This window comes from Lynx canadensis, chromosome B1, assembly GCF_007474595.2.
Source record: "Lynx canadensis isolate LIC74 chromosome B1, mLynCan4.pri.v2, whole genome shotgun sequence".
NCBI lineage: Eukaryota > Metazoa > Chordata > Mammalia > Carnivora > Felidae > Lynx > Lynx canadensis.
In genome coordinates this window covers 183,368,820-183,395,324 of record NC_044306.2, presented here as the reverse complement: position 1 = coordinate 183,395,324, position 26,505 = coordinate 183,368,820, and positions in this window count along the sequence as shown.

The window sequence follows — 26,505 nt, the reverse complement described above, 5'->3', positions numbered from 1 at the left end:
TACTATATTAATATCATATTTGTATTTCACTAGTCTCAAGATGATAATTATTTTTGCTTAACATAGAGAGTGAAAGCAAACAGACATTTCTTTAACATGTATTGTTTTTCTTAATACAAGTAATTTAAGTTTAATGCACAATCTTTATAAAATGAAGAAATGAGCAATGAGAAAGGCATGATCCATAATCACAGCTCATGTTAATTAAAATATTAAATTTTAGTATATTTTTCCCGGAATATGTGTGCATATGTGTCTCTGAGCGTAGATACGTAATTAAAGAAAATTAGGATATGTATTTGATAGTTTCTCTTATGTATATTCATTTTCATGAATTTTATACCATTTTTAGTGTGTGAAAACTTGTGAGAAATGCATAATATAGTGTTGTATTACTGGGTTCTCTTATTTTGTGGTAATTTACTAAACTATTCTTCTTATATCAGTCAGTGTGCCCGGTCCCATAAATAATGCTGCAATAAACTTTCTTATGCATAATTCATTGTGCACTTCTCTGATTATTTCCTTAGGACATATTCCTAAAATGGAATAATTGGGTCAAAGAATATGGGTATTTTAATGATTTGGATAAATGTTGCCAAGTTGCCCTCTAGAAAGTTTCCATACATTTGTATTCCCACAAGCTGCACATTAGACTACCCATTTGCATTTCTTTAATTATAAGTAATGTTGAATATTTTAATAAGTGTATTAACCATTTGTAGTTGTTGAGATAATTTTCACGGGTGGAGTTGCTCCAAGTGGTAATTTACTCCTTGCTTATTTTTCTTATTTATTGAGTTAAGAATTAACTTTCTGGGGTGCCGGGGTGGTTCAGTCAGATAAGCTGTCTGACTCTAGGGTTTGGCTCAGGTCATGATCTCATGGTTTGTGAGATCAAGTCCTACTTTGGGCTTTACACTGACAGCATGGAGCCTGTTTGGGATTCTCTCTCTCCCTCTCTCTTTACCCCTCCACCTCTCTTTCTTTCTCTCTCTTAAAATAAATAAATAAACATTATAAAAAATTAATTTTTAAGCCACATATATAGCAAATTGTTGTCTAGTTTACTATTTGATTGTTAATATTATTTATATTTTCAAAATATACATAATTTTGAAATGTATATGTACTCACATTTTCTCATTTTTTTCTTTTTCTTATTTTAACTTTCTATGATTCATAATTACTTCCATAGAATGAGTTTATATATCTATGTTTTCTTCTTGTTAATTTCCATTTTTATTATGTTTATTTCACCAAGCTAACATATATTTTTCTCTGTAATCTATTATTTATAAGTTCTAATATTTTATTTGCAGAGTATATAGAGACATTAAGAGTTTTGATATGGCTTCTTACAAGAGTATGATATTCTTTTACATTTATGATTGAGACTGAAAGTTAGGGCGTAAACAGGGGAGAGGCAACACATCTAAGACATGGTCTTATAAGGTCAAAGATATAACTTCCATTGTTAATTTAACAAATATTTCTTAACTTTTGGCTTCCATTTGTGTCCAACGAAATATTTATTGGAAGTTAGACTGAGTATTGTAGCCATTTTTAAAGTGTTACCATTCTCTCAGAACATTACTGATTTTTCTAGGCATATAAAATTGAGTCTGACAAAAAAAAAAGAGTATGATAAAAATCCCAAATATAGAAGATAAGACTTTCAGTAAGTGCAGAATGCCGTGATTTTACTCCGTTGTTGGCATTCCCCATAATTTTCTAACATCTAAATGAAATCATATTGCCCTTCTTCTTTTTAAACAGCCATATATCAACCAGCAGCTTCCCTTTGACCTTTACTATATACACAGAGTTATGCAGAATTTCTTTAAACATGACCAGTGCCTAGCAATGGGTTTAATCCACTGTAATAACACAAAATGCTATATGATGACTGGCAAGTCCAAATCTGCAGTGTGGGCCAGGAAGCTCAAGGCTCAAGAGAGCCAGCGATACAGTTCCATTACGAAGAATGACAGCTGGAGACCTAGGAAATCCAGTGGTGCAGATGAAGTACAAAAGCAGTCTGCTGCTGGAGAATTGTGTTTTACATGGTAGAAGGTCAGTTTTTTTGTTCTGTTCTAACCTTCAAATGATTGGATGCAGCCCACCCAAAGTATATAGGGTAATGTGTTAATGTTTAATGTGCCTAATATGTAAATTAATCTTTATCATAGGTATGTATGCATAGGAAAAAAATATGGTGTATATTTACATGTGGCTCGCTATTGTCTGCGGTTTAAGGCATCCACTGATGGTCTTGCAACATATCCCCTGTGTATGATGGGGGACTATTATAATGTCATTTTTCTTCAAAAGGCAACCGCATATTTACATTACATATTTGTATTACATATATATATATATAACACATATACATATATATACATATATACATATATACACACATATATATACATTATGTATATATATATACACACATATACGTATGTGTATATATATATATATAGGTATGTGTGTGTGTATATATATATGTGTGTATATATATATATATATATATAGTATATGCATGATCATCTGTCCATGCTAGTGAGACCAATGTTAAGCAGAACTTACCTAAACTATATCTTGCCCATCTCATAATATTTCTGATACTCCAATGTTATCACTATATCCTTACCTTTTTTTTTTTAAACAAATGTTTATTGATTTATTTTGAGAGAGGGAGAGAGAGAAAACAAGTAGGGGAGAGGGAAAGAAGGGGAGAGAGAGAATCCCAAGCAGGCTCCACACTGTCAGTGCAGAGCCTCACGCAGGATATGTATCCCACAGACGAGAGATCATAATCTGAGCCGAAATCAAGAGTCTGGCACTTAACTGACTGAGCTACCCAGGGGTACCCTACCCTCTTTTAATTTTGAGTTTCAGATTCCTGTCTGATTTGAGTATTTGCCTGTTATGAAACTTGCTGTCTGTTCATCATTCCGGTTTCTAATTCTCAGAGATATGATTCTTAAATGTGAAAATATGCCTATGCTTAATGTGATATGACTTTGAATTTCAGCTTGAATCTCCTTATGCCAGGATGCTAGAAATACATTCTTATTAGTGTCTCTGTGATAAGAAAGACAGTAAAACTATAACATATTTATTGCCTAACTCTTACCAGCGGCTTAATTCATTAGCTAGTTTATTAGTTGTTTGCTTAGGTCAGAGACATGAAATAATTACCTCTAATGGGTGAAATGTTGGTAAATATGTGAACTGATGAAGCAGAGTATGTGGTCGCAGAGGTCTCAATGCACCATTACCTTGCATGTAACTGTCTATAGGGCAGAGAAGGATACAGAGACGAAAGAGGGTAAAGTTTTCTTCATTCTTAAAATGAACAACTACGGTGAATGATTTTGAGATAATTATTGTTTAAATAGCTTCTTAATTTATTAGCATATGACAGAGTCAGTGATGAACTTCCACTTACTTCACAGAACTTTTCCCACATGTTGCTTCTATACAGACTGGTTTTGGTGGGGTCTTTAATTCAAGTGAAAGTTGCCCGAGAGCCTAGAGCTTCCGATTTTGTGTTCGTGTCTGTGCGCTTCAAACCTACACAAACTTAAGACGTGATTTAGTACCAGCTTAAAAGGAGCTGAGCAATGATGTCTTATGTTCTACTATGCAGTCCCAAAGGAAAGACTGATCTTCCTTCTACACTGGTAAAGCAAACCATGTGGTAAGTATCCCAATTTGCCTCAGCAGCTAGTGTGTCACAAACTTTTCGATAGACTTTGAACATTTCCCCATGTATAGAATTGCTTTGTGTTTAACCACCATACTAAAAAGGTGGCATAGGTTGGGGCCTCCTTTAAAATACAAGATCTGTGAGGGGCGCCTGGGTGGCTCAGTCGGTTGAGCAGCCGACTTCGGCTCAGGTCATGATCTCACGATTGGTGGGTTCAAGCCCCGCGTCGGGCTCTGTGCTGACAGCTCAGAGCCTGGAGCCTGCTTCGGATTCTGAGTCTCCGTCTTTCTCAGCCCCTCCCCCACTCATACTCTCTCTCTGTCTCTCTCTGTCTCAATAATAAATAAACTTAAAAAAATTAAAAAAAAACAGATACAAGATCTGCGAAATATCATCAAGGATTTCCTTCTTCATCAAGATGTATAATTTGGCAGGCAGCTCGCTAATTGGTCTTCATAGAGATTACTGTCTTCGGAGCTGACAGTCGACTGTGCTGTATCATTCTCAAATATAATGGGAATGTCACATCATATGAAAGAAACTGCCAACTCTCAGATAAGTTTATGGACCCTGAAGCTGAAATCTGTCTAAAGCAACCTGGACACAAACATCTTATATTTCATGGAAACAGTACTCAAAGATGCATCATGTTCATTTTTAAATAATTAGCAGAGAAGAAAAAAAAGTTGTATTTTCTTCTTAGATACATTACGGAAATAGATACAGAAAGACATACCGACCTCAGAAGTTGATGAAATTGTGAACTTTTCAAAGTTCACCAACTTTTATGAATACATGTAAGCTTATTTGAATCCAGTATTTACTCTCATTCCATAGGATTTGGAAGGTTTATGAAACTCTTCTGCAAAAATTCCATGCTTTCATGAGCAGGCCACAAAAATAGGTATTTTGTGATGATTATGTTGAAATCTATTTTTCTGTGTGAAATGCAGTGTCAGAGCTCTAACTTTATAAACTGCAATGAAGGCATCACCGGAGAATATTCGTTATCAGCTCTGTTGGTCTTATAGCCTCTTCAAAACTCAACCTTTTTAATGATGTATATTACTGATTTTAACAAGAATCACTTATAAGGCAAATACACATCATCTCATAAGGGATGAACACTGAATATATGCAAAATGCCAAATGTACCACAAGGAGCCACAGATAAACCTACAAAAAGGCTGTTTCGCCCTCTCGCTGAGGCCAACATATTACTCCTTTTTCTGTGAAAGGAGGGATGGTGAACCTTCTGAGGAGCTATTTAAATGGGGAGGTGAGTAAAAATGTTAAATTTTCATTAAAAAAGAAATGAGACAGCCGTTGGAGGACCCAGGAAAAGAATATCTGTCTTAACATATTCCAATGCAGAAGTAACAAAATAATGTCCAAGTAAATAGGTCAAATATACACTAAACATATATTGTGTCTTCCTGAAAAAAGAAACAAAAACATACAATCATGTAAAAGAACTTTCACCCAGTTTCACAGGGATCACGGACTGTCATTTGTGATAGCCTGAATTCATGAGCTCTAGTTTATTACTCTTTCATTATGTTACTTAGTGCACGATGTGCAACAATTCACACTACACTTGAATGCTATTCTAGTGAAATATGCTGTCTTGAAAGTTACTTTTTTTCACTATTGCAGAGGGATCAGGGTAGCAAAATGCTGAAAAGAAACCAAGCAATTTGAATAAAGGATAAGGCATGATATCAAAGCATAAAAATACTCCAGAGGCGCCTGGGTGGCTCTTTTGGTTAAAAAACTGACTCTTGATTTTGGCTTAGATCAATGATCTCACAGTTCGTGAGATCATGCACTGAATGCAAGGAACCTGCTTGGGATTCTCTCTCTCCCCTCTCTCTGCTCCTCCTCTCTTTCTCTCTCAAAATAAAATAAACTTTTAAGAGAAACATAAAAATATTCTGAGCAAGAGTGTAAGATCAGCAAAAATATAGACCAATGGATCACAGTAGGAAACACAGAAACTATCCAACAACATACAAAAAATGTGCTTACAATGTGTCATAGCAGGTTCCAATTCCATTCCCTTTCCCCTCGAGTAACTGTTGGTTAAAACTCTCTTCACTGAGTAGTTGTCCTTTTCTTGATGGTATGCATACCACCTGTCATCTGTCAGTTTTCTGCACACATGTAGGTCTATTTCCCTTGGTCGGTTATTCTCTCCTCTTACCAATACTACTCTATGCTACTTTAAGAGTCAACCTGATAACTTTGTAAGTGCCTCTGTGTTTTGGTCATTTGTCAAGCTGTCTTAGTCATATACTTATTAAAAAATAAAATGCATGGCACTTTGTGAAATGTCACAGAAATCCCTTTGAAGAGAGTGATTACAGGTGTTTTATTACTCACTTATGGTGTTCTATGATCAGTGGGGGTAAATGATACTGTGTAGCATTAAGTTTTCTGAATGTGGGGTATCTCTCCATTTTTTGAGGTCTTCTCTATTGCCCTTTATGACAGTTTCATTTTTTATTACGGAAAATTCTTATACATTATTTGCTAAATGTATTGCCAAATAAAATACAGTTTTATTGTTATTGTAAATTATATCGTATAATTTATATATATATGATACATATATCATATAATCATATAACAAGTTGTTCATATATTTTTTGTTCATGTTCAGAAATAAAATTGGCTTTTTAAGTCATAGCCAGTAAGCCTTTTAATATTCTCAATTACTTGTAATAAAATGTCCACGTATCTGTTTTGTGTTCCCATGTAGAAAACCATTAATGACAAATAATGGCAGTTTTATTTTCCTCTTTCAATTTCCTATGCATTTATTTAATTCTATTTTCTTATTGGAGCATCTAAAGATTCAGTGCAAAACTGACTAGAAATGGAGACAGAAGGTATCATTCTCTGTTTTAAAGATACGCTTCTAATATTTACCTATTTAAGTAGTTGTTTCTTGATATTTTTAAGTTGCATAGGCACTGTTCATCAAAGTTCAAAGTTTATTTTACTTGTTCAATGAAAAGTTAATATATTGGGGCACCTGGGTGGCTCATTCAGTTAAGCATCTGACCTCGGCTCAGGTCATGAGCTCGCGGTTCATGAGTTTGAGCCCCGCCTGGAACTCTGTATTGACAACTCAGAGCCTGGAGCCTGCTTCAGATTCTGTGTCTCCCTCTCTCTCTGCTCCTTCCCTACTTGCTCTCCTGTGTCTCTCAAAAATAAATAAACATTAACAAAAATTAAAAAGAAAAGAAGCTAATTTATGATTATCTTGTCTACGTGAGGAACTGTTCTCAGTGCCTGAGATATACCAGTGAAAAGAATAAGGTAATGCCCTGTCTTCATGAAGCTTACCTTCCCGAGTTCCTAGATCACTAATAGTATTTGTTTGCTTTCTTCCCTAATTATGAGTACATATTAAATCTTACAAAAACCTTCTTCTATATCTATTGAGATGATATTTTCCCCTTTTAATCTTGTAATGGAGATAATGATGTCTAAAATGTAATATTTAAACATCTTTGTATATAGAAGACAATTCCAGTATAGTAACTACTGAATTTTGAATTTTTAAAAATACAGTGCAGGGGCTCCTGGGTGACTCAGTCAATTAAGCATCTGATGTCAGCTCAGGTCATGATCTCATAGTTCATGAGTTGGAGCCCCGAGTTGGGCTCTGTGCTGTCATCTCAGATTCTGGAGCCTGCTTTGGATTCTGTGTCTCCTTCTTTTTCTCTGCCCACCCACCCCCCTCTCTCAAAAATATACATTAAAAAATACATTGCAAAATTCAACTTGCTAATACAATGAAATTAAGAAAATGACATAAGCATATTAGAATATAGGGTCACAGAGGGATCTTCCTGCATTATTACAGTGCAGACCAAATCCATCGGCAGCATATGATAGTTGTGTGTGTGTGTGTGTGTGTGTGTGTGTGTGTGTGTGTGTAATTTCTGCCATTTAAAAATGACAAACTCTTGGACTTCTAAGGCAATGTCTAACATTTCAGAAAGAGCCTGGTTCATTAAAACCAATATTTTTGGCCTAATTAAAAGTTCTTGAGCTGGGAAAACTCTAAGATCAGAAAGGTTTGATCTCAATGCCCTGACCATCAAAGTAGGATTTTGGGCCATTTGTCCAGTAAACCATTTTCCTACTCCTCTTTGATAAGATACAGTTTTAACCTTTTGTTCACAAAGAAGGGATGCTCATGGTAAGATGAATTAACTCACCAAGTGCCTTATTTTTTAATTTGTGTTATTGGATATTTTCCTGAATTTATGTAGGATGTATGCATCTACACTTATGGATCAAGTAAGCCTATAGTCATTATTTCTCACACTTTCTTTGTCTAGTATTGGTATTGAGGTTATATATTAGCCATATAAAATGAGACATTGAATGTACATTCTTTTTCTTTTTTTTTAACGTTTTTTATTATTTTTGAGACAGAGCATGAACAGAGGAGGGGCAGAGAGAGAGGGAGACACAGAATCGGAAGCTGGCTCCAGGCTCTGAGCCATCAGCCCAGAGCCCGACGCGGGGCTTGAACTCACAGAACGCGAGATCGTGACCTGAGCTGAAGTCGGAAGCTTAACCGACTGAGCCACCCAGGCGCCCCAGTACATTCTTTTTCTGAAAAAGATCAAATTGTTATCGGCCTTGAAAATTTAGCAGAAGTATTCTTTAAAGCAAAAGGCTTGAGGGGCGCCTGGGTGGCTCAGTCGGTTAAGCGTCTGACTTTGGCTCAGGTCAGGATCTCATGGCTTATGAGTTTGAGCCCCGTGTGGGGCTACCTGATGGCTCAGAGCCTGGAGCCTGTTTCAGATTCTGTGTCTCCCTCTCTCTGCCCCTCCCCTGTTCACACTCTTTCTCTGTCTCTCTCAAAAATAAATAAAACATTAAAACAAATGAAATTAAAAAAATAAAGCAAAAGGCTTATTGTCTCCTTTGTAGAAAGATGTTAAAGTATCACTCCAATGTGTTTAATACAGAGAACAATATTATTTAAGCCTTCATTTCATCTTGTGCCAGATTAGATGATAGCAAGTTAGATTTTCTTAAAAATATTAGAGTTTTATGTAATTTGTCTATTTCTAGCCATAAGTTGTTGATAGTATTCTTTTGTTATCCTCATAATGTCTGATACCCTGCTGTTATGAGTTCCTTTCCGCCTATCATGCTACTGATTTGTGAATCCCCCCCCCCTTTTTTTCTTTTTCTTGGTTGGTGTTTTCAGAGGTTTGTCCATTGTTTTTACTTTTGCCAAGAAAAATCAACTTTTGCCTTGATTAATCCTCCTTGCGCTTTTTAAATTTCATATTGCATCTTCTAATTTTATCTTTATTATTTTTCTGTACAGTGGTCTGGTACTTATCCATTCTGTTCCACCAAACAGAAACCTGAAGTTACCTTTGGTTCCTCCTAATGATCCCTCCATGTGCAAACGTTTAGCTCATAGACATCTGTCAAATCTATACATTGCTGCCTCTCATAGGAAAAGGAATTTCGTAAGTGCTGTTTCTCTGCACTGACTTCTTTTTTCATTTGCTCTGTTAACGTCTCTTCAGCTCCTTAAGCTCCTAGCACTTAAATTACTTCTTCAGAGTGTTTCTTACTGTTGTAATTTCTCATTCTTTTGTGACTTATTTGATCAATACTCTCTTGCTAGACTGACATCTCAGGGCAAACAGGAACCCAGTCTGTCTTGCTTACCAATATGATCCCAGGTCTTAGGAATCAGCAATTATGTTTTTTAATGACTAAATACAAGAAACCATGGACAAATGAACTTGGCTACTGGATAAAATTAAGGACACTCAGATTTTGACTCAATAAAATACATTTTAATTCAGATAAGTAAAAAAAATTACTGCATTTGGGAAGTAGTTTATCATCAGTATGTTGGCAGAAATATTGCAGAGAAGATTCAAGAACCAACAAAGATTACATGGGTTTGTTGTAGGATTATTCCAATTTGAAAGTACCAGGGTTAGCAGTGGGTAAAAAAAATAATAATAATAATAATTAAATAATAAATAACTAATAATAGATTTTAGATAATCAATAAATAGTGGCATTTATTGATTTAAGAGTGGTTCAATTCATTCCATACTAAGAGCACTTATATGACCTATATTTTTGTCATCTTGTTGATAAAGTAATTATACCCAGTTTATATGTGTTGAGTGAAATGTGAAATCCTTTAGTGAAGTCTATTAATTTATTTCATTTTTTTTTTTCTGATTCAAGCACTGTAATCAGTAGGTAGATGACAAGTGACAAACTGTTGATAGGGTCTGTATGGTTTGGCTGTGAATTTTGCAAAATAAAGAAGAAGAAAATGCCGGTAGAAATATCTGAGCTGATACAGCAAGGGAACTAGACACACTCTACTTCATGAAAAGAGCAGAGGATACTTTTTATTAATAATTTAATTTACTTAATTTAATTTAACAATTTAATTTAATTTTTACTACTACTATTATTATTAATGTAATATTTATCCTTAAGTCATTCTTAAGATGGTTGAAAAATAAAATCAAGAGAAAGCGTCAGAGTGGAGGGCATAACAGACAGTGGGAATGATGGATAACATTTAGAAAATCTCTGAATGTTTGTTTTGATTTCATGCTTTCTGCCCCAGCCTTTGGGAAGAGTCTTTAAAACTCTCATAGGTATCATGATGCAAGTGAAATAAACTCCTGTGCTTTAAAATGTTGTGAATGAAAGTTTTAGGTTGCCTCTCTAAGAAAAATCAATAAACCCTTTTAATAATGTGGGTCAGGCTATTTCCACACTAGGGTTTGAGAAATATGTTACCTTAAGGGAGTACTTGTTTTTTGTTTTTTTTTTGTTTTTTTTTTTCTATTCTGAAAGTATTTGAAATAACATACCCTGGCTCTTCATATCCTTCTCCCTATCAAATGCTGTCCCTTGAACTAGGGAAACTTGCCAGTACAGCAACACAATTTATTTATGAAAAGAGGTGAAGACTATATTTCAGGTAATCAGACTACATGCAGATATTGAACCGATTAGCTCATTGAATAACCAATGACACTTTTTTTTTTAGCAGCAAAGAGTGTGACTTCATTTTGTGAACACGACATTTTATTTACCACATAGAAATTACTCCTTCAACAGGAGAAATTATCATTGCATTTTGGGCCCTAAGTCATGGATGAATCATGATATCTCTGTAATTTCATTTAGTGAAACCATTTACTATCTTGAAGTCCATGCCACGATTGGTAATTCCATGAAACTAATTCCATGGGCTACTGCTCCCATAGAAAATATAACCTAGACAGAGGGAGACACGTAAACAACTACAATGAGATTCTTTTCTGAAGAATGGGGAAGGACACTCAACAAAAGGTGAACATGATAAAACAGAGTTGAAAACTTCATTGTGGAATAGCTTTGTAAGTGATTGGCTCAAGGGGATAATTAAGAACGGAAAGTCTAAAGATAGTCTAGACAGCTTTCATAGTTTGAACCTAAATTGTATTCTTGGGCTTTTTTTTTAAATGTTTATTTCTTTTTGAGAGAGAGAGAGAGAGAGAGAGCACAAGGTGGGGTAGAGGGGTATAGGGAGAGGGAGAGAATCTCAAGCAAGCACCACACTCAGTGTGGAGCTCAACACAGGGCTTGATCTCATGATCACAAGATCATGACCTGAGCTGAAATCAAGAGTGGGATGCTCAACCTATTGAGCCACCCAGGCATCTCTGGGCTTTTGAACTTTATCACACTCCCCAGGAAAATTAGAACTAAGCAACAAAACATATACTTTTAATATTTGACTATTTCATTAGGATGTAAGCTTAAGCTGGGCGCCTGGGTGGCTCAGTTGGTTAAGCATCCAACTTCGGCTCAGGTCATGATCTCAAGGTTCATGGGTTTGAGCCTCACCTCGGGCTCTGTGTTGACAGCTCGGAGCCTGGACCTGCTTTGGATTCTGTGTCTCCCTTTCTCTCTGTCCCTCCCACACTCATGCTCTGTCTCTGTTTTTGTCTCTCTCTCTCAAAAAGAAATAAATATTAAAACATATTTAAAATATTTTAATATTTAAAAAATATTAAAAAATATTCAATGAGAAAATAGATGGAGAAATTATAGTGCCCTCACTGTCTCACACACATTTTAGACCAATAAATATTGAATCAAAGAATGAAGCTCATGTCTCAAATTTTTAAAAGAAAAATTACTGATTAAAAATGTCTAATCAATAAAAGGATATAATTGTTATGACAATTTGGGGTTTATTTATTTGCAAATCACCCATATGTTGATTTATTATAAACATATTATAGAAATCAGCAAACAAATCTATCAATTACAGGAATATTTACATGCCTTCACACACACACACACACACATATGCACACATACATATACACACACATACACACATACACACATACACACACACAACTCATGAATGTTGTCTATTGTGGTTGTTTTAAGAAGTCACCTCCTCTGGTATAATGGTGATAAAAATCAATTTCGGTTATTGTAAATGTAAGTAGTACTTTACATTGTTTGGAGTCGTCATTATATTTCTGGTATTCTAGAATTTTATATCTCTCACCTTAATTTATCACTCAAACAACTGTGTATAATTTGATGATACCACGATTCCCATGTGATAGATGAGAAAAGAGATGCAGATGACTTAAGTTATCTCTTGTTACCAGCTATTTAGTGACTGAACTAGGATTGACACACAGAGTGGTGGATTCCAAAGTTTTACTGAGCGTTATTGTATCATATAACCTTCTAATTAAAGTAATTCTGATTATGATGACAATGGTGACAGATATTGTGTTTACTGAGCATTCATTTTTTTTGCGTGAGGAATCATGCAAAGTGCTGTTGTTTTGCAAAATTTGCCAAATTAAAACCTCATAAAAAACTTAAAATAGTGTTACTCTTATTGTCCCCAGTTCACTACCAAAGAAACTGAAAGTGTGCTTACAATTACACATCCAGTAAACTCCAAACCCAAAAATTTGAGTTAATGCCAACATGTTTTTTTATTTAGCAAATATATTGCTCCTGGGGGACTAAGTATGATTATCTTTTTAAATTTTTAACATTTTTATTTATTTCTGAGAGACAGAGACAGACAGAGCAGTAGTGGGGGAGGGGCAGAGAGAGAGGGAGACAGAATCCGAAGCAGGCTCCAGGCTCTGAGCTGTCAGCACAGAGTCTGACACAGGTCTCAAGTTCATGAACCGTGAGATCAGGACCTGAGCTGAAGTTGGATCCTTAACCTACTGAGCCACCCAGGTGCCCCAGATTAGAAGTATTCTTAAAACTACACAAAAATACTGTATCTTATCTGGAAATCAAGTGCTAACCTAAATAAATCCATCCTGGTGAAAGTATCGCTTGATATGAACAGCAAAATCATAACCCTTTTAAAATGGAATGTACCCAAAGCTCTATGAGGATGGGTATTCCATATACAGTTCCTCCCAGTGTCTTATACCTCTACATGCACACACACACACACACACACATGCACACACACATATACACATAGGCTGATGAATGCATCTCTAAGAAACATATATATGAAACACACAGTGTTGGTTTGTATTTATTCCTACTGATAACAGCAGACATGAGGGAAAAGAAAATATATTCTATATTTTAACTTAAGTTTTGATGTAGTGAGAAAAGCCCAATGAGTAAAGGAGATTAAAAAAATGAAGGGACAAGACGTAGAACCAAAGAATTTTGTAATTATAAAAGGTCTTAAAAGTTTCTCCTTTCAACACCTCTGATTTTTAGTCATTCTACATCTTCCTCCATTTTTTACAAGTCAGGCTGTTCTACTTTCAAAAGGTTGTAATTGTTACAAATGTCTTTTGTACAAATGTCTTGATTCCTTATCTTCCAGTCTCTGTTAAAATTCTTCCTTTTGGGATATTACAGAATAAGATTATTCCCTCTCATGTAACTATCATCTTGTAGCTAAGATTTTCCTTTTGAACTAAACACTCCCAGTTTTTCAGCCATGAATTTGAGCCTTCGCTTTTACTACTCTTTGCTGTGGCTGGAGGTTCAGTGACTTTTCTCTTCTGGCCTCCATATTTTAATTCTACACTGAGGTAACACCTTTGGTTACTGATATATTTTAACAGGTGAATAACCCTTCAGGCATGGAACAACTGACCAACAAGAAATATAAGCCCCGGAGTGACCTTACACAACGTATAAAAGGTCGACAGTTCCTCCATTAAGAGAAGGCTCTTTCTCTCCTCCTTAAATCTTATATCACCTCTCCTTAAATCTCCTCAAATTTAGGATAGTCTTGTGACTTAGATGGACAGCAAAGTCAACATGGTGTGAGTTTCAAGCTTAGGTCTCCATAGGCTTTGTGTTTCATTTTTGCTCATGGAAGCCCTGTCCAGAGCTCAGCTGAGCTGGAGAGACCTGAATTGAGCTGTCAGGTACAGGACGAGCCAATTAAGACAATAAACCCAAATAATAGTAAGCCTCAACTTGTAATCACTTCCTGAAATAATGTGAGGAAGAGGCTAAACTGGAGAAAGTGTGGACTCCTCTCATTTCCCTGAAGGGGAGGAGTGAGGGTGGAGGGCCAGCAAAGATGTTAGCAATCATCTCACTGCTCGAGCTCCAAACAAAAGGATATTGCAGTTTTTCTGGGCCTAGGGACAAAGAAGAGGGATAAAGGGGGTGAGGTAGGTCTAGAAAAGTGTAGAGGTATGAAGTCAAAGTGGAAAAGATGTCCTCAGATTGGCCACTTCCCATCGCCTGGTATCAGGAGCAGAGACCTCTGTGCCTGGCCTCCGTGAAAGAGGCCTCTGAATGGACATACCTGGGCGAGGAACACAGATGAGCATAAGAGATGGTGGGACCTGTGTCCTTGACTGCAATTCCTTTCAAGGACTGAAACGCACTGGCTATGCATGAAGTCTGGGGTGAGGAGGAAAGCTTCTCCCCTTGAGGCCTGGCAGGAAAAGTCTTTGGAATTGCCTGTGGCGGCACTTGAAAAATCATACATAAATTTCTGGCCGGGAGCCTGACTCTTCACCCCTGTTGGTAATTAAATAAGTCCAAGACGGCCCAGTAAGTCATGAGAGATGCTATTGAGCATGAAGGCTGCAGACGACACTCATGCCTGAGTGAGTGTAGCTGAAATCAGCTAAGTCTGACCCAGATCAGTAGAATATTCCAGCTGAGCTCAGTCTAGATTATCAGTCCATAGAATGAGTTACATAAATATGTGTAGTTTTAACCCATTCAGTTTTGGTTTGCTTTGCTTTGTTAACATGCACACAAAAAGCTAACTTACACAGATACTAACCAAAACCCATTAAATATAATTCACTGATATATTTGAAACCACCTAATCATACTGTTGTCTAGGGTCTTTTGGTTGTATATTCCCAGAGGTATTTCAAAGTTGGTGCTACATGCTTGTCATGTATAGTTCTTTTGGATTTCAATGGTTATTACTTCTTTCAACATCATTTTAGATACCCTCTGAATTTGGGTTAATTTTGCTGTTGGATTCTCGTATTTAACTTCTGTAAATTTTCCTACCCATCATCAACTTTTCCTACTTCTTCATATTTTGGTCTCTATGTCTCAGAGAAAGAGATCAGCTAAATAGTAAAACATTATACAATATATATTTCCAAAGTTATAGAGCATTGGTCTAAATTTTCATTAATATATAAACATTTCACATACTTACATATCAAATACTTGTAAAGATGAAAAAGTAGCCAAAAAAATCAATTCACAGTTTTTTAGAACAATCAAGTTGTTTTTTTTTTTTAGTATGAGAAAACTGAGGTCCAAGAAGAAAAGAGAAATGATAAATCTTTCCTATAAGTGAAAAAACTGTGACTTCAACCTTGGTCTTCTGAACATAAGTCAACCAAAAAAGGAGACTAAACTAAATTAAATACAAAAGCATTTATTTGGGGTCTCAGAATTGCAATTCAAGGAACACACATTTGGGCTGCAACCCAAAACTGTGCCTTCCGCCTCCCAGAGAACAAAAATCAAGGGGTTTTAAAGACGAGAGAATGCTTGTATATGTTCTTTACCCAAAAAAATTTGATTGGTGTTGGCAGAAAACCAATCTTGGAGGAATCTATTTGGTTACTAAGGTTATCACTAAGCATAGTCTCTACTATAGCAAGTTGCAGGTGTTTGGGCTTAATCTTTGAAATATTAGCTGTTTGGCCAAGTTCAAAAGTTCAGGGTTTCACTGAGTGAGGATATGCATAAGGCCCATCTCTTTAATGACTTCCCATGTCCCTTTTTTTTTTTTTTTTCAACGTTTATTTATTTTTGGGACAGAGAGAGACAGAGCATGAACGGGGGAGGGGCAGAGAGAGAGGGAGACACAGAATCGGAAACAGGCTCCAGGCTCTGAGCCATCAGCCCAGAGCCTGACGCGGGGCTCGAACTCCTGGACCGCGAGATCGTGACCTGGCTGAAGTCGGACGCTTAACCGACTGCGCCACCCAGGCGCCCCCCCATGTCCCTTTTAAAACCACTTGACATAAGTGACCCCATTTCATTTCACCTTTCACAGGTATATCAGCACATTTTTACCATTTGTAATTACGATGGTAGGACATTTCCAGTAAGTTGTTAAATGTGCTAACACTGTCGCTATGGAAAAGCTATGAGAGCAAGGAGATGGAATTCAGTAGAAATGACAAGATCATACATTACTCTATTGATTACCCATTGTTCTGAATCCATTTACTAGTTGTGAAAGTTTGGAGGTGTTCATAGTATAATATCTATAGATTTTTCTGGGCTTAGTCCCTGTTTTGATACTCATTGTTGGTGGAATATTGGTAAGTTTTTTATCTTCCTTCATTTTAGTTATTCTAATTTGTAAACTGGAAGTGAATTTAGTACAGATCTCCTAGGGTCATTGCAATGATTATCTGTGATGATATATTTATAGAGACAGGCTGTAAGAAGTACTCAGTCTTACTCCAGTCTTCCTGCTGTTTCGGACCAGGCTGTAAGATTCTTTTTTTTTTTTGTTTTCAATTTATTTATTTATTTTGAGAGAGAGCATGAAGGGGGAGGGGCAGAGAGAGAGGGTGAGAAAGAATCCCAAACAGGCTTGGTGCCCTCAGCGCAGAGCCCCATGTGGGGCTCAAACTCATGAGCCCCGAGATCATAACCTGAGCTGAAATCAAGAGTCGAATGCTTAACCTACTGAGCCACCCACACGCCCCCAGGCTGTAAGATTCTTGAGGGCAGGATTGCCTTCTGTTCAGTTTTAAGTCCTCAGGACCTCTGTCAAATGTCACATGCTCTGTAAGTACCCGTGGGAGGAGTAAAGAAGAGAAAGAAAAGGGAAGAAAAGAAGGGAAGAGGGAAGAAAGGAACTGAAGAATGAAGGGTGGGGATGAAGAAAAGAAAGAAAAATTGAGTCCAGGATGATTTCATGAGAAACATCACCAGGTTTATTCAAGGGCCTAAAGTCAGTTAGTAAAAATATTGTAAACCGTTGATGAAATAATTGAAGAGAAAGAGAAAGAACTCCATATATGGTAGATGCCTATAATTGTTCTTAAATAATCATTTGGCATAAACATAAGAACTTGGTTTGAGATTCTATTTTTTTATGTTTATTAATTTATGCTATTTATTACTATTTTCTTCCTTTTTCTTTCAAATTAATTTGCTATTATTTTATTAGCTTCTTCCAATGAACGTTGAGACAAGTGATTTTTATTTTTTTCTTCTTTTTAAATATATGTATCTAAAGGCAAGTATTTTTTGCGTTTATGACCATAAAGCCTTTCCACAGTTATTGCATATTTTTTATTACCTTGCATCCAAAAATACTTACTAGTTTCAGTTATGACTAAGCCTCCAATGTAATTGTAACCCATTTGACTCATGGGTTATTTAGAAATGTATTACTTAGTTTCCAAATATTTATGAAAGAATTTTCCAACTATCCACTTATTATTGACTCTGTTAGGTAAATGTTTTAGTGTCAGAGATTCTGGGCTAATGACTTTAGGTTTTAAAAACTGTTTGAGACATTCTTTATGACTCAGTATGAGTCGATTTTTTAAGATGTTCTAAGTGTATTTTAAAATAAAATATTTTGGCAGTTATTGAGTAGAGTCATTGAATTTTCCTGCCAATTTAATGAGGAAAATATTATTCTAATAATCTGATTATTATCATTTTGCAGGAGAGAACATTGAGACAGCTAGGTTAAATATTTTGCCCCAAATCAGATAGCTTCTAAGCAGTGAAGCTCTCAGGGAATTAAGTCCAGAGTATGTCCGCTTAAACCCAAGCTAAGTTGTTTTCTTTGTTATATAATAGCCATACAATTATTGCATTAAAGGTTAAAGTACAAATAAAAGAAAACTTCTAGGTTAGGTTAGATGAAGGCTCAGTGGTAAAATTATATGTAATCATGGGAAGAAGAATTAGATTTTCCCCCTGTGTGACACCAAGAGGTATGTTAGGAGTAATAAAAGGAAGTTGCAAAGAAGTAAAAAGAAATCACATTAAAAAACCATTCCAACATACAGAGCTATCCAGAGAAAAGAGACTTCTTTAAGAATCATGCAACTCCCCTAACCTAATACTTTCAACATTGCTGAGGAACCACTAAGTGTAGTAAAGAGAACACTGAGAGCAATGGTGCTTGTGAGTCACATGCATTTTAGTCGCTATCACCAACATCTCCTCCAGCCAGTCCTATCGATGCTGGCACAGTAGCTAATGTTTCATATTCTTACCGATCCCTTATATTGCCTTTGAAATCTTGTTTTTTTCTGAGGAAACCGTATTTGAGGGGGTAGCATAATAGTAGATCATCAAATGGTAAGTAAAAGAAATATTGTATTGCGTCTTCGGCTTTTTAGTCAGTATCAAAACCCATAAAAACGATTAAACCTTAGGAAAAAAAAAGAGTCCCTGAAGAAAGATGAAAAACAATGTATATCTAAGAAGAGACCAAGCTGAGGAAAAGCATGAGGAAAGTATTAAATATTCACAAATAGAACAAAAACTCATAAAGAAACACTAAAAGAATTCCATGTTCGGCCTACCCATTCCTTTCCTGTAGTCACAGGTAATTCAAGTGGTAACCGGACTTAGAAATAAGGGTTCAGTAACTGAAAAGGTTGGTAAACATCTGACAAGGGCAAATTCGAGGTGAATTATTATATACCCCAAAGATATATAACAAAGAGAATATAAAGGGCTTACAAGAAAATCAAACTAATTTGCCTTGCAAAAATGAGAAAATCATCTATAACAGGTCACAAGTAGCTATTAATTCTATATATCACTCTTTTTCCTTCACAGCATCCCGGCCCCAAAGGGAACAGGAGAAATTTCTGTGTGTTTGTGTTTTGGGGGGCAAGATGGTTGTGGTCACTGAGACTCAGAAGGTGTTACAAACCACCCAGACTTGAGGAATCATGGAGGTATAGAGTTAATCCACGTACCCTACACTATGCACCCTGCACAGTCTCTTCAGCTCTGGCCAAATTTCACCATCTCGATCAGGAGATACCTGGGATTATCGATACTGTTCTCAGTATTAGAGTCAGCCACACGACCTACTCATTGTCTTAAATGGGAACAAGTGATTATCACCCAACTGTTCCAAAGTATATCAAAAACATGGCTGGATGTGGATAGCTCATATGGTCCTCTGCCTAGCTAGCTGTGTAGACTTGACCTAGCCATTTTACAGAGCCCAGATTGAAAAACAAATCAAAACAAAAAACTCATTTTGGTGACTGAAAACTTGAAGACCACTGGTCACGTCAGCATAAAGTTACCCTGTACTAACACTGGAGGTCTGAAAGAGAGGTCACAGGCACAATCTTGTATGCCTTGGTGGTCTTTCCCTCTTTAAGTGTACTGTTTTAAACTTTGCTCCCCAGACAGCAGGAGAGGAGAGCAATAACATGAAAAATTACATTGGTCAACAATTGCACTTTTAGTCTTTTCATTTATTACGTTAATATTTTCAGTTCTGGGGGCAAAGAGGTTACTTGAAGGCTTTTGTTGTGATGGGTTAAAAAAAACCTGATTGGTGATTTTTCAGTTAATGTTTATGTAATTCAAGAGTGTGCCAATATAACTACAAAGTATTGCAACCCCACACTACATTATTCAGATATATTTTCTTGATATACTGAAATAACAGTCTCCCTATATCTGAGAACTCTTTTGGTTAATTGTACTTTATATTATCGAAGGCTGTGACAAACTTAAGAATCTCTGGGAGGTTAATCAGCAAGGAAAAAACTTAAGATCCAGTGGCTTATAATGAGATTCAGTGGAAGAATTGAAGGGGCTTTAGCTTGGGAATATACTAAGTGATTTCAAATCACTGAAGTTCCCTTGTACAGAGGAATGACTTTTGTTTTGACTCAGGTTGGAAAAGCCATGATCAGTAGGCAGATACTCCAGGGAACCAGATTTTGGTTCAAAATAAGGAGGAACTAAATATTAGAACTCATTGAAAATACAAGTCACCAGAGGCTGAAGTTTAATTGCAACTTATTAGAGGCAATTATGCTGCTGTCGGTTTGGGGTTGAACCAGTTTTCCACCATTATCCTGTTTAACTCCAAGTTTTTCTGAGGGATGTTTCATAATGGAACTGGAATTAAAGTAGCTAAATCTACTCAAATACATCTGGGGGGTGGGGATGTATATAAACAGCATTTTACTTTCCCTGAAGTCAATACAAAAGAAAAACAAAACTCTGTGAGAGCTGCGTTAAAAAATAGCACTATATAAAGTCGCAAGACTTGTGTTTTGCTTTCGTAAAACAAGAAAGTAAAATACGATTCTTTCGAAGCCTCATAGCTGCAGAAGTTGATAAAACACTTTTTGACAATTAAGTTAACAATGTTAGCATTTGCTCAGTTTATACAAGAGGAACATAAATTTGCATGAGGGTGAAAATCACAGATTTTTTTTGGGGGGGGGTGGAATGTTCATCTTATAGCAATGGTTTGAAATGTAAATGTTCAATTTGAATGTGGAGGGTCCTGTATTACCATGTAGAGATTAGGACGTATTTCTGCAGATAAAGAGATCTTGTGAAGGTTATTGAATATCATGGCTAATTAACCATCAGATACTTAGCTAATAGCCCAGGATTGCTGCCGTCCTATCACCATGTCAGGTGAAAATAATTGTTCCGTGAGTGATCAGAACGATTAGAGAACCAAAGGCAATTTGTTTCAGCTGCAACTTAATCATAATCCTACAGATTGTATTTGAGAAAATTAAATCACTTTCATTTCTTTAAAAAATGCACATAGTAATAGTCTCTGTCCACAACAAATTGTAAATACCAAACGAAATAATTCAAGTAAACACACATTGCTTATTATCTTCATTATTATTAATGCAACTGCTCTAAATTATTATTTATAAAATAGTTTAGTATTCACTACAACAAAATTTCCTCCTGATATCATTGAAATGTCTTTCACATCTATCTACCAATTTCAAGTGACTTCAGTAATAAAAACATGAATAAAATGTGGTTCCTCGAATGGAAAACAGCAATCCTTAAACTTACACATTATAGGTATCTCTCTCTCTCTCTCTCTGTCTCTCTCTTTCTCTTTCTCTCCTTCTCTCTCTCTGTCTGTTTGAACTTACCAGAAACTGAACTATTGTAGCCCCTTGATAAATATTTATTGAATGAACATTAAATAGACAAATTCAGGTTTTTTTTTTTTTGTTTTTTGCAGCAGTGCTTGAAATAAACAAAATATAGTCTTATCAGACAAATTGTTTGAGGGAAAAAAACAAACTAAATTATATATTTTAAGTCAAATAACCCATTTTAGTTTCCACATAGCCCTATTCTAAGCTTTTAGGCCATAACAGTTCTCAATGAATTTTATCGTATGCTCAGTGCTCTATGACAATGATGGGATTTTCTGTTCTTTCAGTGTTGTTTTGTCATTGTCTTTAGGGTGGGATACTCTTTTGCCAACTTTTGCTTAAATAATAATGCCAAAATCTCACTGGCTTATAACAACACACATTCAGTTCTCATCCCCAGACTTGTGTATCAGCTGCACAAGCTCTGCTCCAGGCTGCAGGTTTGATTCGGGTCTGTTCATACATCCTCATTTACCCAGCCGGGTGGAAAAGTCAGCCGCTCCATGGGGCACGCCCGTCTTGTTGCAGGTGAGAGTGGCCAAGAGTCTAGCAACACTGAGCAAGAGCCCAGACTAGATATATGCCATGTCCACTCACATTTCACTTGCTCAAAACAAGTCACAAGGCCAAGTACAATATCTACAAGGTGATACACATATTCCTCCCATGGAGGCTGGGGGAAGGTGCATAGTTGCTTCCCATTCATTAAGAGCCATCTATTAGAGTCACACGTCATAGGCTCTCCATGCTATTCCCATAATGCAATAGTTCACACACTTTGAAAAGATGTTTTTACAGGATTGAAGTAGAAAAAAATATTCCTGGTATTAAGCTATTACGATATGGGACTTATTTGAATCGTATTTTATGTGTCATGTAATATCTGGTAAGCAGTGGGAGGGAAAAATAATCCCTTAGAATTAGTATGTGAATATTATGTGAAATGTAAGTGCTACTTTTCACCTGGAACTCCAAAACTCATTTGACATGAAAGTTGCGACAGACCCTTTAATTTTCAAATTTAATTTTTAAAATTTATACTACACGGTAGTGAAAAATTTTGATCATCAGTTTTGATACTTTGCAGTACTTAATGACTCAGCATCAAAATATTTGGGGCAAGTGGGGTTGCACAAAGCTAAGAATATTAACTAAGAAGTTAGCTGCCATCTGGGTCATGACATGTCCCTCCAAACATGGTGATGAATTCCAGGTGGCATTTGGGCAGCAACAATAGTTAGATTCCAAGAAACAACAAGTAGGAATACAAATACCAAAATATTGATAACCTCTTCAATATTTTTAAAGTGTATGGGCTCGGCACGCTTCTGCTGCATGACTCTGCTACTATTTTTAAGCTTTAAATATCTGGAAATTTATTATTATAAATTTTAGAATTATTAGACTTTCAATCTGTAACTTTTATTGGTAGTATGTCCTATATGTACAGATCTGTTATGGTATGCCAGTCCTATATATATTATAATGTATAACTCTACTATATACAACTTTAAAATGCTCTCTGCTCATAATCAAGTGATTAAAAGTTTTCAACAGCTTTTGAATGACTTACAAATAATATTCATTTGATTCCTTTCCAATGTCATGAGAATTTAAGTCAATGCCTTATTTGAAAACATAAGCATTGATGATTTATTATGTATGAGTAGAGATATTAGCAACTTCATTTGCAGAGTAATTGAATGATAAAAATCAAGAGAGAAAGAGAAATTCTATGAAATAATTTAATAAATATTAAAGGAACATTTCAAATACAAGCCTGGCACAACTCTTAAGGTTTGCTCCAGGGATAGAGCTAATGGCTTATAGAATATTGTCTCATTTAATCCTTCGTTTTAATACTTGATGTGTGGCAAGAGAAGTTGGACAGGATTGGTGATCTTAGGATCCAGATATATAAGATGAGGCTCTCAGGTATAAATATTGCTTTTGGTGGAACTGAACGAATCCTTCCTTAACCTCTGATTGACCTTTAAGAGATGAGAGTGTATTCAGGGTATTAGAGTTATGTTGTATACATGAAAATAGGACTCATATAAAAATGTAATCATGGTAGAGTTTGACATTAAGGCTACACCTAGACAAACAAAAATAGCTGCACAACAGTCTTGAATGTGCTATTTCTACTATCTTAATAGTCCATTTGACTTTCTGTAATAAGAAGGATTATTTAATAATCAAATAAAGCAATGTCACAGTATGGACTGTATGTGAATAGACATAACTGACAACTGGGTTTGAATTAAATGTTTAAGTAAAGACTCCATAACTCTTGATGGCTTGAGAGCATTTTAGAGAAGAGTTTTTTCTTTCTTTCTTTCTTTCTTTCTTTCTTTCTTTCTTTCTTTCTTAGTGTCAATATTTGTTGTATGACTTTCTTCTAGGTTTTTTTTTTTTGTTCCAATTTGATTTCTGTTGACTTTAGAAGTCAATAGTATAGGCATAACCATTTAATGATGGGCACATTTAGCATTGCGAACTTAAGAATACCTGAAAAACACAATTGTCATAATTGTTGTAAAGGAATAATTCATGTGTCAGGAGAATAAGAAGGGGGGAAACAAGCGAGAAATGCAACTAAGCACCAATATAACTGTTTAATATTAGTATATTCTTATGGCCATTTTTGCTTCTACATCATCCATTTCTAGATTTTAATTACTCAAAGGATACCCATGTAAATACCCTAGATAATATTATCTTTATTATGAGAATACTAGTATGTAATTTGCTTAGAAACTTCCTCGCTTTAGAAAAAAGTGTACCTGGATTAAACTTTTTTTTTTTTTTTTCTGCCAGTAGTTATATTTTAAATTTTTGGGCAGACACTCTGATTTTCCTTGAAATTTCACCACACTGAAGTAACAAGAAAAACATATTTTCCTTGGACTTCTCTATGTCTTTCACAGAAAGGTGGCGATAATGGTGCCAACTAATTTGCTCAAATATTTACCTCTTCTCTCTATTATTAGATTGTACTTTGCTACCCTGTTGACATAATATTTGCTCATATAATTTGTTGGGTCATAGATTATGAGAAAAACAGCATGTGGCTCTTTCTCATGGAAGTTTTTAATGGCCACTCTGCATTCACACATTTCTTTTTTTTTCCATTGGGCATAATAAGTTCATGGTCCTTGGAGGGGCTGTTTTTTCAGTTCAGGTCCCGGTACAAATGAGAAACACAAAGCAAGCCTTTGGCCAATTTATGGTATAAGCAAAACATAAACATGTATTATTATAAATCAGGGAGATTTAGGGATTGTTTGTCACCACAACATAACTTAGTAAAAGAGCACTGATACACAGGCACAATAGCTCTGTCTAAGATGTTTAAAACGATTTTAAATCCATCTTTATCCCAGATATGCGTCGTCAGTGATTTTTAGAAAATTATCAGATTTCATACAATTTCTAAGCTAAGATGGTGAATTAGGAGGGTCTTGAATTCATTTCTTTCTATGGGCACACATACTCTCCAGCTACCCATGAAACAATCCCCTTTAAAAGAAACCCAGAAGGACGCCTGGGTGGCTCAGTCGGTTGGGCGACCGGCTTTGGCTCCAGTCATAATCTCACAGTCTGTGAGTTAGGGTCTCACATCCGGCTCTGTACTGACGCTCAAGAGCCTGGAGACTGCTTCGGATTCTGTGTCTCCCTCTCTGTCTCTCTCTGCCCTTCCTCCACTCCTGTGCGCACATGTGTGCTCTCACTCTCAAAAGTAAATAAACATTAAAAAAATTTTTAAAAATTAAAAAAAAATAAAAGAAACCCAGAAACTAGTTGAGTGACTTCTACACATTGGGAGAATGAGAAAATACTCACATAGAAATGGGTGTTGATGCAACGTCAACTATGGGGAGCCAAGAACAAAGAAGGAGGCTTGGAAAACCACAGAGGTTTGAGAGACAACTTACAGATCTAGCTGAGCTGAATGATAAAGTTCATCTCCAACACAAGACCACTCCATCAAGACTGGGAGAGGAGGCTGTGCTATCTAATGCATACACACCAACAATGAGAGTCAAGGAAAATAAAGAAATAGAGGAATATATTCCAAATTAAAGAACAAGATAAAATAAAAATAAATAAATAAAACAAAAAAAAATAGTTTAGGGGCACCTGGATGGCTCAGTCAGTTAAGGGTTTGACTTCAGCTCAGGTCATGATCTCCTAGTCCGTGAGTTTGAGCCCTGCATTGGGCTCTATGCTGACAGCTCAGGGCCTGGATCCTGCTTCAGGTTTTGTGTCTCCTTCTCACTCTGCCTCTCCCCTGCTTATATGTATATGTGTATATATAGATATAGATATAGATATAGATATAGATATAGATATAGATAGATATATAGATATATAGATATAGATATATAGATATATGTGTGTGTGTGTGTGTGTGTGTGTGTATGTAAGGAAGATTAATGATTTACTTGATAAAGTGTTCAAACTAATGGTCATAAAGGCACTCATTGAAGTCAAGAAAAAAAATTAGTGGCAAAATGAGAATTTCAACAGAAAGAAAATGTAAGAATCTGCAATTCAGACCTGAAAGAGCTAAAGAATACAACCATTGAACTAAAAAATCCAATAGACACAGAACAGATGAACACAAGGGAAGGAAAACAAAAATAATACAAAAAATGGGGAGGGGGACAGACATAAAAGACTCCTAAAGATGGAGAACAAACAGAGGGTCACTTGAGTGTTGTGGGAGGGGGATGGGCTAAATGGCTAAGGGGCATTAAGGAATCTACTCCTGAAATCATTGTTGCAGGATATGCTAACTAACTTGAATGTAAATTGAAAAAAAAAATCCAATAGAGGCCTTCAGTATCAATTAGATCAAACAAAAGATCAGTAATCACAAAGTCAGGGAGATAAGATAGTGGAATTCATCTCATCAGAGGAGCAAAAAGAAAAAAAAACAATGATAAGAGTGAAGATAGCTTAAGATACTGATATGACACCATCAAACATATCAATATTCACATGATAGGGATCCCAGAAGGAAGGAAGAGAGAAAAGGGGGCAGAAAAGTTATTCAAAGAAACAATGGCTGAAAAGTTTCCAAACTGG